This window comes from Polyodon spathula, chromosome 2, assembly GCF_017654505.1.
Source record: "Polyodon spathula isolate WHYD16114869_AA chromosome 2, ASM1765450v1, whole genome shotgun sequence".
Taxonomy (NCBI): Eukaryota; Metazoa; Chordata; class Actinopteri; order Acipenseriformes; family Polyodontidae; genus Polyodon; species Polyodon spathula.
The window spans coordinates 25,417,050-25,430,604 of record NC_054535.1 but is presented as its reverse complement, the minus strand read 5'-3'; the positions used below and the strand labels follow the sequence as shown (position 1 = coordinate 25,430,604).

The 13,555-nt window shown below is 40.2% G+C and overlaps 1 protein-coding gene across 3 annotated transcripts in view; it reads right to left on the bottom strand.

The window, feature by feature from the left end:
- tesk1b (testis associated actin remodelling kinase 1b) overlaps positions 1–13,555 on the bottom strand; it is a 45,933-nt gene that overhangs the window by 19,292 nt on the left and 13,086 nt on the right. The window lies entirely within an intron of this gene.

The window sequence follows — 13,555 nt, the reverse complement described above, 5'->3', positions numbered from 1 at the left end:
TTGTGTAACATTTAAAATGCAGACACAATCAATAGAGTGTCTGGCAGGCAATGCAACTCTTTAAAAATAAATAAATCAAGTAAGAACTGGATTAAAAGAACTGTGAACCCAGGGCCCCGCCATATGTTGTTCACTCAGGCAAATCCAGGCATTTACACTGCTCTGATGCATTATGAGCATCAACAACTTACTCAAAAGCCTCCACTAGTGTTTCCTACTATTATAAACATATAACCTATTATATCTGGCATAAAGAAGGAAAAATATTGAGTGAAATAGCTTGTATCACTTAATTTTCAAGGTGTGGTATCCCAAAGCATAATCAACAAGTACAGAGAAACATCTGTAATTGACAAACCCACTGGAAGACCCAAAAAACCGTCTAACAATTATGAGCAATACTTGAAGATAATATCCTTAAGGAATAGAAAGACGACAAGCATTGAATTGACAACAGAACTGGCAGAAGACACAAGTGTCGCTGTCCACCAAATCAACAGTACGAATGTCACTCTTCAAATCAGGAATTAAAAGATGTGTTGCAGTAAGAATACCTCTGTTAAGAAAGGGGAACAAGACTAAAAAACTCCAGAAACTGGACTATGGAACAATGGTCAAAGGGCCTTTGGACTCTTGATTTGATGGACAACGACACCTGTGCCTTCTGCCAGTTCTGTTGTCAATTCAATGCAGCACGTTAAAACATCCCTCTATTGTTAGCGGTAACATAGTCCTTCATTTAATTATTTTTTTTAATTTGGATTTGCCAAATATTTTACCCCTGATTTTTTCCCCAATTTTGGAATGTCCAATCATTCAACCTAGCTCACCACTGTTACCCCCGGACTAACTCAGGAGAGACGAAGACAAGCACATGCGTACTCAGAAACTTGTGCCGTCAGCCGTCTGCTTTTTTCGCACTGCAAGCCAGCTGTGAAGGCATTACAGAACTACAGGGTCGGAGGACCATACAGTTCTGCATTGCACAGGCAGGCCAGCAGGTGCCCGGCCAGCCACAAAGGTCGATGGCGCACAGTGAGCCAATGATTCCCCACCTGACCTAACTCTCCCAGCCCAGGCAGCGCTTGGCCAAATGTATGCCGCCCACTGGAAACTCCCAGCCACAGCTGGCAGTGACATAGCCTGGATTCGAACTGGCAATCTCCAAGCTGTAGGTCACATCCTGCACTCCAGGCAGAGTGCCTTTACTAGATGCGCCACTCTGGAGACACAGTCCTTCATTTTTAAACAGTACTGTATACTCCTTCACTCACCATTAACAAAATCAAAATGGCTTCAGTTTATTCAAGCATAAAAGTAGACTACCCCAGTTAATGCGTCAACCACAAAATGGAGGTGCTGAAGCGGGACAGACAGGTGCAGCGTGCGAATCATTTTACCAGCTGTATCGCTGCCATTGCTTGAATATGGTGTCGGACAGATTAGAGAGGGACGATACCTCTAGTCCCGCGGTGACACTAAGCGGTGCTGCTCAAATCGAATCCAAAGCCTTTTTTTTCTGGCTGCCACATAGTACCGTCAGTGGATTAACCAATCACAGCCAAGTGGTGATAATATGTGCTTGACAGGAAAAATCATGAATTAAAACTGTCTATGGAGGTGCTCCAAGCACCCTAAAGGTGTTTGATCCCTCCCATATTTCATACAAGGACAGGTCAATAGTTTATACATCGCCCTGATGAGCATTCTTCCTGTAGCCAATTTAATACCATTATCAGCTTTTGCTTTTTTTATCATTATTTCTGTAGTTCATTACTATTTTTACTAAATAACTGACTGTAAAATGATATTTTCTAACACTTCATTAGTAGGCTACTTACTGTCAGCAATGCATTATACATTTCTTTGCTAAGTTGATCGCTCACTTCATACATCTGCATATAGGATGACAGAAAAAATAAACTTTGAAAAACAAACCAGTGTTTTATTTAGATCATATCGCTTTGTAGACAAATGTGACATTTCGAAATCTAACATGAAATACTGTACTACTATTGTTTTTTCCAGTAGACTTTTGCAATATCATTTTGTAGTTTCATTGATTGCATGATGTTAAATATATTATACACACACACACACACAGTGTACAAAACATTAGAAACACCTGCTCTTTCCATGAAATAGACTGACGAGGCGAATCCAGGTGAAAGCTGTGATCCCTTATTGATGTAACCTGTTAAATTCACTTCAATCATTGTAGATGAAGGGCAGACAGGTTAAAGAAGGATTTTTAAGCATTGACACAATTGAGACATGGATTGTCTGTGTGCGCCATTCAGAGGTAAACGGGGTATGGTAGTAGGTGCCAGGCACGTGTAATAAAAAAAAAGTGTGTTCTAGAAAGTTCTAGAAATGCATTCGAGTTCATCTTTGCCCTTGCCCTATAATAACCCCGTATCTTATATAACTTGTTTTTGTTAGAATGTTCTAGGGAAAGGAATGGTTTATTCAGAGGGCCGAGCCTCGAGGGAGTGTTTTGGCCAATTACCCTCTCGCATGCAAAAGCCTAACTTGGTAAGTTATAAAGGACAGGGTTCTCCCCTGCTCTGATGAGAGTCAGCCGTGAGGATTAGCGCACAGTCCTGCTCGGTAATTTCTTGGAGACAGCTGCTTTCTCTTACCAGGGTCGAAGGGCTCTCCCGATCCGCTTGGAAGGGTAAGAATTAGTTCAGTTGCGTCTCATGGATTGTATTCATCTGTGATTAATATAATCTTTGTATGTAACTTTGTTGGGTTGTGTCCCGTTAGGGATATCGTTATTCGCAGTATAGCATTTGTGTATGTAACTGCGTGTGTGTGTGTGTGTGTGTGTGAAATAATAAAGGACCTTTTAAAATTACTCTGTGAAGTAATTGTCTTATTTACTTCCACATCAACTTCCTTTTAAATTTAAAGTAATTAAATTTCACACAACAGCATGCCGGTTTGAGTGTGTCAAGAACTGCAACGCTGCTGAGTTTTTCATGCTCAACTGTTTCCCCGTGTGTATCAAGGATGGTCCACCACCCAAAGGACATCCAGCCAACGGCAGGCCAGTGGTCAGAAACATCTCACTGATGAGAGAGGCCAAAGGAGATTGACACGAATTGTGCAGAGCAAGACAGGCTACAGTTAGTCAACTGAGAGTCCAGTATAACATTGGTCCCGAAAGACCCACAAAAGAATGCACAGCTCGTCGTCCCGCCCGACGACCTAACAGAGTTCCACTTCTTTCAGCAAAACACAAGAAACTGCAGTTGCAGTGGGCTAAGGAACAAAAACACTGAAGGACTGATAAAAACATTGCCTGGACTGATGAATCCAGGTTCCTGCTTTTCCACGCTGATGGGAGGACTAGGATATGGAGAAAACCACGAGTACATGAATCCATCATGCCGCATGTCAACACTGCAGGCTGATGGTGGTGGTGTGATGGTGTGGGGTGTGTTTTCATGGCACACATTGGGCCCCTTGATAAAAGTGGAGCAACGTTTGAATGCCACAGGATATCTGAACATCATTGCCAATCAGGTGCATCCCTTCATGGCAGCAGTGTATCCACCTGCTAATGGATTTTTTCAACAGGATAATGCCCCATGCCACAAGCATAGGATTGTCCAGGAATGGTTCCACCAACATGACAGTGAATTCAGCTTACTGCAGTGGCCTGCCCAGTCACCAGATCTCAATCCAATTGAGCATCTGTGGGATGAGATGGAACAAACAATGTGGAGTAGAGATCCACTATCAGCCAGCTTGACATGACTGTGGGAAGCACTGCAGTCAACATGGGCCAGCATCCCTGTGGAACGCTTTCGACTCCTTGTAGAGTCCATGCCCCAACGAATTGAGGATGTTCTGAAGGCAAAAGGGGGTGCAACTCAATATTAGGAAGGTGTTCCTAATCTTTTGTACACTCAGAGTGTGTGTGTGTGTATGACACATTTAAATATAAAATTATTATATATATATATATATATATATATATATATATATATATATATATATATATATATATATATATATATATATATATATATATATATAAAATGACACACACACACACACACCCCTCTGGAAAAAATTAAGAGACCACTGCAAAATTATCAGTTTCTCTGGTTTTACTATTTATAGGTATATGTTTAGGTAAAATGAACATTTTTGTTTTATTCTATAAACTACTGACAACATTTCTCCCAAATTCCAAATAAAAATAGTCATTTAGAGCATTTATTTGCAGAAAATGACAGCTGGTCAAAATAACAAAAAAGATGCAGTGTTGTCAGACCTCGAATAATGCAAAGAAAATAAGTTCATATTCATTTTTAAACAGCACAATACTAATGTTTTAACTTAGGAAGAGTTCAGAAATCAATATTTGGTGGAATAACTATGATTTTCAAGCACAGCTTTCATGTGTCTTGGCATGCTCTCCACCAGTCTTTCACATTGATGTTGGGTGACTTTATGCCACTCCTGGCGCAAAAATTCAAGCAGCTCGGCTTTGTTTGATGGCTTGTGACCATCCATCTTCCTCTTGATCACGTTCCTCATTCACATTGATTGCACAATTGATGCATACACATTTTTTTAAACTTAATATTTTATTTAAAACTTAAATGCTCAAACTTAAGACTTCTAAAGGGTAAGATAAGTTACAGTAAATGTCAGCAAAAACTAGAGAGAAAACTGAAATATGTTGATTGCATTAGTATTCAGACCCGTCAACTCAATATTTGGTAGAAGCACCTTTGGCAGCAATTACAGCTGCTAGTCTTTTTGGGTAAGTCTCTTCCAACTTTGCACTCCGGCTTGGTGCAATTTGTGCCCATTCTTCTTGGCAGATTTGCTCAAACTCTCAAGTTGCTTGGGGATCGCTTATGAACAGCAATTTAAGTCTTTCCACAGATTCTCAAAAGGATTCAAGTCAGGACTTTGCCAGGACCACTCAAGGACATTCACTTTCTTATTCTTAAACCACTCCACTGTAGCTTTGGCCTTGTGCTTTGGATCATTCTCCTGCTGAAAGGTGAATTTTAGCCTCAGTTTTAAGTCTTTAGCAGACTGAAAACAGATTTTCCTCTAGTATTTGCCTGTTCTTTGCTCCATCCATTTTTCCTTCAATCCTATCAAGCTTTCCAGTCCCTGCTGAGGAGAAGCATCCCCATAGCATGATGCTGCCACCACCATGCTTGACTGTAGGGATGGTGTTGACTGGGAGATATGCTGTGCTGGGTCTGCGCCAAACGTAACTCTTGGCATTTGGACCAACAAGTTCCAATTTCGTCTTGTCTGACCACAACACCTTTTGCCAAATTTTTGCAGGAACACTCAGGTGCTTTGTTGCAAACTCCATGCAGGCTTTGAGATGGCTTATTTTTAGTAATGGCTTCCTTCTTGCCACCCTGCCATACAGGCTACTTTTGTGAAGTGTTCTGGATATTGTTGACTGATGCACATTTTCTCCCATGTAAGCCATTGAACTCTGTAGCTCTTTCACAGTTGTCACTGGCCTCACAGGGGCATGCCTCACCAATTTCCTCCTTGCCCGGCTGCTCAGTTGGTGGGACGGCCTGATCTAGGCAGTGTCTGGGTGGTGCAATGCACCTTCCATTTCTTGATTGAGTAGACTGTGCTCGGTGATATTCAGAGACTTCAGTATTGTTTTGTACCCTTCTCCTGATCTGTGCTTTTCAATGACTTTATCCCTGACCTGCTTTGAAAGCTCCTTGGTCTTCATGGTTGAGTCTTTGCTTGAAATTCACTACCTAACCAATGAACCTCAGAGAGACAGGTGTTTTTATTCTGAAATCATGAGAACCACTAATATTGCACACAGACTAATATTGCACTGAGAGGGTCTGACTACTTTTGCAAGGCACTGTATATATATGTTCCAAATGCTTTATTCAGCACTCAGTCACACACACAGCTCCCTGTCGGCTGCTCCATACCACGACAATCACTGCAACAGAGCATCGCTGCGCCTTTTATAACCCCAGACCCGCTTACTCTATTCAAAACTCACACATCCCATTGGTCCTCAGCTGCACACTTTGGGCCAATAGGAACACATAGTGACTTTTAGACAGGACTAAATCACAGGGGAGACACAGACCACACACTACAAGACTGATACATCAGGAAGGGCCAATCACAGGGGAGACAAAGAACATGCCCTGCGCGCAGGCTAGGGTCACACAGCCACAGAGACAGAGTTAAACAATGGCGGTAAATACAGAGGGGGAAGGGAACACAATTACAAACAACGGGAACGACATCAGACAAACACAGCACGTAAACACACACACACAGAAGTACAGTACAACAATAATAAATGACTAGTCTGTATTAAACTTAATACAATTACGAATAGTGATTTTTTTCAACTGGAGATTAATCGCTTATTAAAATGTTGCACCCTCGTTTACATGCAGTTTCCTCATTTTGCATGCACCAAAACACGTACATTAAACCAATTTACTACTATGGCTAGCAGGGATCAATCAAATTCTTAAAAAGGGGAAGAAAACATCGGGGGAAAAACAACAACAATGCTAAATACAAATATAATAATAATATTCAAGTTCTATTTACTAACCCCTAAAAAGGAAATATTTAATAGATTAGAAAGCTGCTTGTTCACAGTTAATAATAACAAAATGACCACTTAAAACTAGCGTTTCTAGTGGCAAATCACACCAGCATTCACTGTGGATTATTGTCTGTGATTATCAAAGACATTGTAAATGACACAAACTGCACCGATCTCAAAAGACATCCAGTGGCACAGAACTTAGTGCACAGCAAAGATAAATTCAGTCCTGGGGCCATGCTTTTTAATGTTTTTATTTTTCTTTACGGAAGAAGTAGACAGGTGTTTGTAAAAGTTGTCCATTACAAATGCTAGTTGCAGATACGCACGGTTGAAAGGTCGCCGCTATCTACAGGGTATTTATGTCCCCTAACAAGAGATATTTATTTGACACACTCCATAATACAGGAACAAACGATCACTGCATTTTATCTGGTAATAACCCTTCTCCTCCTTTGTTTATAACACTCTGTATGTAAGATACCTTCAATCAATAAACTTTAGTTTAATCACACACACTGTGTGCACATTCATTCCCATTCACATTAGTACACTCCATAACCTAAGGTTGAATATTTTATATTTTCAGTTTACTATTACTATTTAATTTCTGCAAATAATTACTCCTCTCCTGTAACTTCTATACATCTTCTACTTCTTCTGTTATACTTAAACTATAATACTTCTGTTTAAATGCTTGCTGTTCACCATGGTCCACTTCTGACCCTGAAAACTATCTGAATGTATTTTATGCATGCCCGCACAAAGTGGGGTGTAGCCCCCTGAATTTTCTGGGGCCCACCAAGACTTGGACATTGCCTTATCTGGCCCTCCAGTGAATGCAATTGAATACCCCTGGCCTACAATGTGGTACTAACAACTACTGTACCATTCAATTTTTCAACAATATTGTAAGAAAAGTCAGTGGCGTAGTGCATACCGCGTGTGCCTGGGTGTGGGCTAGCGGAATCGCACAGTGAAAATGCCCAGTGGTGTCACACCGCACCTGTCCGTCTGTCCCTGTCGTAAATATACATAAAGTTGCACTGCCTGTTCAACGAGACTTGAGCTGGCAGATTCAGAGTCTGAGCAGAGAGACTCCAGATGAACTGCACATGCTTAAAAGAAGAACACCCTGAGACTGTGTGTGCTTAAAGAGCACCCTGATCTCCCTTTGTACTATTCCTTTGTGCTTTTCCCCTCCCTGTCCTTCAGCACTGGGCATCGTTCCACTGAGCTGCAGGGCAGTCGCTCTCCTGCTCCCTCTCCCTTCCTCCACTCCTCTCCCTCAACAGCAGGCCCCAGCACATAATTCCCAAACTGCTTAAACACAAACCCTAACTCGCTCTCTCAACAATCCATAGTGAATATGAAGAAGGCTGTAATAAATGGGGAAAAAAAAAAAAAAAAAAAAAAAAAAAACACTGGTGTAGAACATCATTATATTTTACTAAAATGTTTAACCAAAAACATACATAGACCTTGCCTTGATTTTCTCAGCTTCAGCATATATGACTGATATATCGTAAACCACTGATTGAATAATGTAGATTAAAATCAATCTAAAATAACCAAAAAAGTATAAAAATATGACTATAAATAATACTAAATGTCTAAAAGTCTGATTTGTATGTATTTTTTTAAAATGCATATGTTAGTTAAGAGAATGTAAGTGTTGTATCCATTATGTTTACATGCAAACATTTTAAACTGGGGGGGGGGGGGGGGGGGGGGGGGGGGTCTTTAACTCCTTAAGGTACACAATGAATTCAGCGGTTGTTCACTTGGATTCTTCCTAAAATCCATTTGAGTGACAAGTATCATGAGGAAACTGACAATTTGGATGAACAGATCCAAACTGTCGGTACATTTTAAACCCAGTTTCGTGCCCCTCATTACAAAATAAGAAAATTAGCATAATTTTTATTTGTGGGACACATGTGTCACTTGTGCCTTAAAAGGGTTAAAATGTCCAACTGGGTTTCTCTGAGGGAATGGAAACCTTTACTGTTGAACACATTGTACATTCTCTGATTTTATCAAAGAGGAAAACTGCACGTTCCAGAGCTTGACTGCCTCAATCAGTCAAAGCCAGCAGAGAACAGCCCGGTCGTTTATTTACCCTGCGATTCCAGGGCAGATTGGGAGGTTGTGCTACAACAGCCTGTACTGTAGCCGAGAAGAACAGCACAGGAAAGTCAAGAACAGCACCACCTCAGCCAGGAAGGGAGGGGTGCTAATGCCAGCACAGCGTGGACAGGACACTGTAGTGGACTGTATTGTCACAGTAGGGTTAACATAAAGGATGGTTCTAATAGAGCGCTCTATTAACAGGGTCAGAAACGCATACTAGCAATGTACCCAATCCTGGATTTCTAAACTATCAATTGAGTATATTATTTAAATTATTAAGTAGCTAGCAGTTTGAGCAACCCGTTAAACAGATTTTTCCTTGTTGCCAAACAGTGGAGCCTCAGTGATACAAGCCTGGAGTAACACGCTCACTCAGCAACCACTAGGGTGACAGTCCAGTCCTCTTCTCCCCCCAAATACTGAATTATAGAGTGACTGTCCCACTGCACAGGTCACACCTTTACACAAGTGTGTGTGTTGTGATGTCCAGCTGATCATGTGTGGAACATGTCTGATGAAAATATCATGTTGTAAATACTCCAAAAAAGTGCCAGCTTCCCATGCAGTCTGTGTTACCGGCAATGTGCTGCCGTTTTAAAAGGAAGGCAACAGCCTATATTGCATACTGTGCATTTTGAATATGTTAGATAACAGGCATACATTACCAATGGCATTTATCCAGCATCCCAACATATTACCATTACACTAGTACAGGCCAGTAGAAACTCTGATAGCAACAAAGACATGCCTTTATAAATAGAAGGGAAGTTACAAAGCAACCCTGAGTTGCGATTGTGAACACCTCCAAATCTCCTATCCACCACCTGAAGGAGTCACAGAAGTCGCCTCCCAGCAGAAAAAGGTAACTTGGCTAGTATCTTAAATCTGCTGTTTGATGCTACAGTAGTGACTAAACGTGACTAATGCTTTGGAATTAAATAAATGTAATCTGGTTAAGTTTTAATTACGAGTCATTCGAGTCTTAATTACACTTTACTGATAATCATTGATGACAAGAATGGAATGTTGTAATTATAAGAAATAAAACCACAACTCTACATTATTGATATCCCGGGTGATACAGGCAGAGTCAGAATCAGCAGAGACCCAAGAACAATGCAGGATACTGTGTCAGCAAGTGACACCTCAATCTAAAAGACTCGTCTGGCAGCCTGCAGGTCGAATGCAGGTCAGCCCGGACTGAGATTACTGTGAAGAGATCGAGGCAGATCTCTCCCAATATGTATGTGACGGTACAAATAATAGAAATACACACGTCTGTACTGCAGACTACAGTACATGCATGTGTTACACATCCAAGTAGATTTCTCTGACAAACATGCAGAGACAAGCTTCTTTACTTTCCTCTATTAAAATAGAAAACAAAAAGGTACATAAATACAAGGATTTTCTGGGATTATGTATCTATTTTATCATATGGATCTTTTTTTTAAATGCATATTCTTTTAGTTTATGAAGGACTCAGAAGTGCACCGGATTTGCATTCTACAGATTTATTACATTTCATCCACTGGGCAGGGTCGGGCAGCTGTGGTAGTGCTCCAGACTTTACTGTTATTCCTTTAATTCTGACCACTGATTGAATAACCTCCTCTGTGTTTGAACAGCCACACACTCTTATGTCCACTGGTAAACTACAACCCTTTTCTGCTTGTTTTTGTTTGAAGGTTCCTTGGAGAGAACCAACATCCACCAGCTTCTCGTGACGGACTACTGACGGCCAACATACAGAAAGATCTAGACTATCCACCAACACTATCTTTACACCTACTCAAGATTTTTCTACTAGTTCACATTTCTTTTGTGCGTTTGTTATCTGTTGTCTGGCGCCCACTCGCTGAAAATCAAACTAGATTCACAATTCACCTCATCCAAGAAGTATTCTCATTAACTATTAGAGAAGTAATTAAAACAAGCAGTGTTGACTTGTCTTGATCACTGTCAAATCATACTAAAGCAGCATTTGGGTAAACTGGATCTTTCTCTGGAGATATCTGGGTTATTAAAGAAATGGGGTAAAAAAAAAGGGCTACTATTTAAGCGATAGATTGCCACGATTGGGTGCAACTCGCAAGTCGAGGGCGTTACCAACAGTCAAGGTCACCTTACAGACAGGAGAGCCTTATAAATATAGAAAATTATTTTTGTTTGGAACTATGACAGGTCAGAGTGCTGCGATAGTTTAATTAAACCCATGCATACCAGATAAACATTTTTAAATAGCGCTGGAAGGCTATTTTTTTTTTTTGTTTGTTTGTTTTTTTTTTCAAAATATGTTATTTGCACCACCGCAAAAGCCTGAATTATGAATTGTGAATTACTAATTCTGTTTCTTACTCATCTCGTGTTTGTAATTAAAACATAGCCATGTAGAGCTACAGCAGGCTAGTTCTTTTAGAATGCTGTATGAAACAGTTCCAAAGACCACATTTAGAATGCAGGGAATGTTTCCAGGATTCTGTGGTCACTGCATCTGGTGGTAAACAGTGCCGGGCTGGACCAATTCTTTCCTAACATGCCCAGTTTCTGAACTGATGGTGGTAATATTTATTTCATCAGGTTCTACAGTAACAACATTAAATCTGTATAGGGTGTTAAGACTAGAGCTTGATAAAGTCATCTAGATGTTTTGACTAGTCACCGAGTTTGTTTCTTTTAGAATTTCTAAAACCAGAGCTTGGTTGGGCCAATCTGTATGTAGATGGAAACTTCGCTTGGTTATAATCTTCAGTAACTTTTTTCACACATTACCTTAGCAGAGGTTTTAAGTTTAAACTGGGTACAACCCAATGCAGGTTATTCCAGAGTACTGAACAAATTATAATAGTAGCAATGCATAAAATAAGGCTAGTGGTTTTTGTACATGCCAGCATTTACAAAGAGGGCATGGGGGACATGTCCCCCTCACTTTTCAGCAACAGGGAAATGTCCCCTTCCATTGCACCAGTACTAAAATTTGTACAGTAACTAATCAATAGAGCGGTCTCCACTAGGACCCAGAGGAAACCCCAATGAACTGAAGCAGCACTGGCATGCAATGCATTGTGGGCGATCTCAGCAGAGAGTGGCAAAGCAGAGCCTTCCCAGGAATAAGTAAATAACTTTTACCTCAGGTTTTTTTGTTTTTTTTTTCTTTTCAATGTGAAAAGAAATAGAGGCGCCAGTCATTAAAATTAAGGTTTATTTTAAATGTTATTGTTATATGCCCCAGCTGCAGAAATGTTCCCCCTGATTTATTAGGGGGGAACAAGTATTAGGTCCTCTGCTATTCCTAACCTACAATAATGACAGATTCTGGTATAGCGCGCAAACTTGTTAAATTTGCAGACAACACAAAAATAGGACTGGCAAACACTGAAGCAGCAGCAAAGGCAATCCAAAATGATCAAGACAGTATTCAGAACTGGGCAGACATGTGGCAAATGACATTTAATAGAGAAAAATGTAAGGTACTGCACGCAAGCAATACAAATGTGCATTATAAATACCATATGATAGATAATGAAATTCAAGAGAATCTAAGAAAAAGACCTAGGAGTTTATGTCGACTCAGAAATGTCTTCAACTAGACTGAGGGAGAGCTATAAAAAAAAAAATTTAAAAAAAGACCAACAAGTCGCTCGGATATATAGTGAAAAGTGTTAAATCAAGGGAAGCAATGTTAAAACTCTACAATGCATTAGTAAGACCTCATCTAGAATACTGTGTTCAGTTCTGGCCACCTCACTACAAAAAGAATATTGCTGCTCTACAAACAGTGCAAAAGAGCAACCAGAATTATTCCAGGTTTAAAAGGCATGTCATATGCAGACAGGCTAAAAGAATTGAATGTATTCAGTCTTGTCACATAGTCTTCTTTGTTCATTCTAACTCGAGCATTCAGAATTCTAAAAAGGTATTGACAATGTCGATTGACAAAAGTCCAAAGGAACTTTTTCAACCTGAAATAAGAAACAAGGATAAAACAACATTAGATAACGGGGCATTCAGAACAGAAAATAGGAGGCACTTTTTTACACAAAGAATTGAGAGGGTCTGGAACCAACTCCCCAGTAATGTTGTTGAAGCTGACACCCTGGGATCCTTCAAGAAGCTGCTTGATGAGATTCTGGGATCAATAAGCTACTAACAACCAAACGAGCAAGATGGGCCGAATGGCCTCCTCTCATTTGCAAACTTTATGTTCTTATGTTTAATTTAAATGAATATAATACTGCACATTAGGCTTAGTTAAAATAATTTATACTAAAGCCAGGTCTACTTTACATAAAGAAATATAGCTAAACAATTTGTACACAATGATTTTAGAAACACAGTCCCCTTTATTTAGGTAGCAATACATGTTATTGAAGAATATGCTGATGATACATATGGAACAGTATCATAAGAATGTAAATTAATATAACCCAGGATAGAAATTTAAAGCAATGATGCCCATGCCAAACCTGTGCTGGACTGGTGAAGGTAAACCATTTCCACTCTACTTATCTGATCTCATATTACCTGCTGGATAACTCCTGTTAGTGGTCTGATCCATTTAGCTGGAGCTTGATTTCTCAGGATTGCCGACACCTGGTTATTTTAATAACAAATAGGAGGTTGGTTTGGTTAAAGAAACGGGCTTGTAACCAAGAGGTCTCCGGTTCAAATCCCAGCTCAGCCACTGACTCAGTGTGTGACCCTGAGCAAGTCACTTAACCTCCTTGTGCTCTGTCTTTGGAGTGACTCTGCAGCTGATGCACATTCACACACCCTAGTCTTGTATCTTATAAAGTGCTTTGTGATGGTGGTCCACTATGAAAAGCG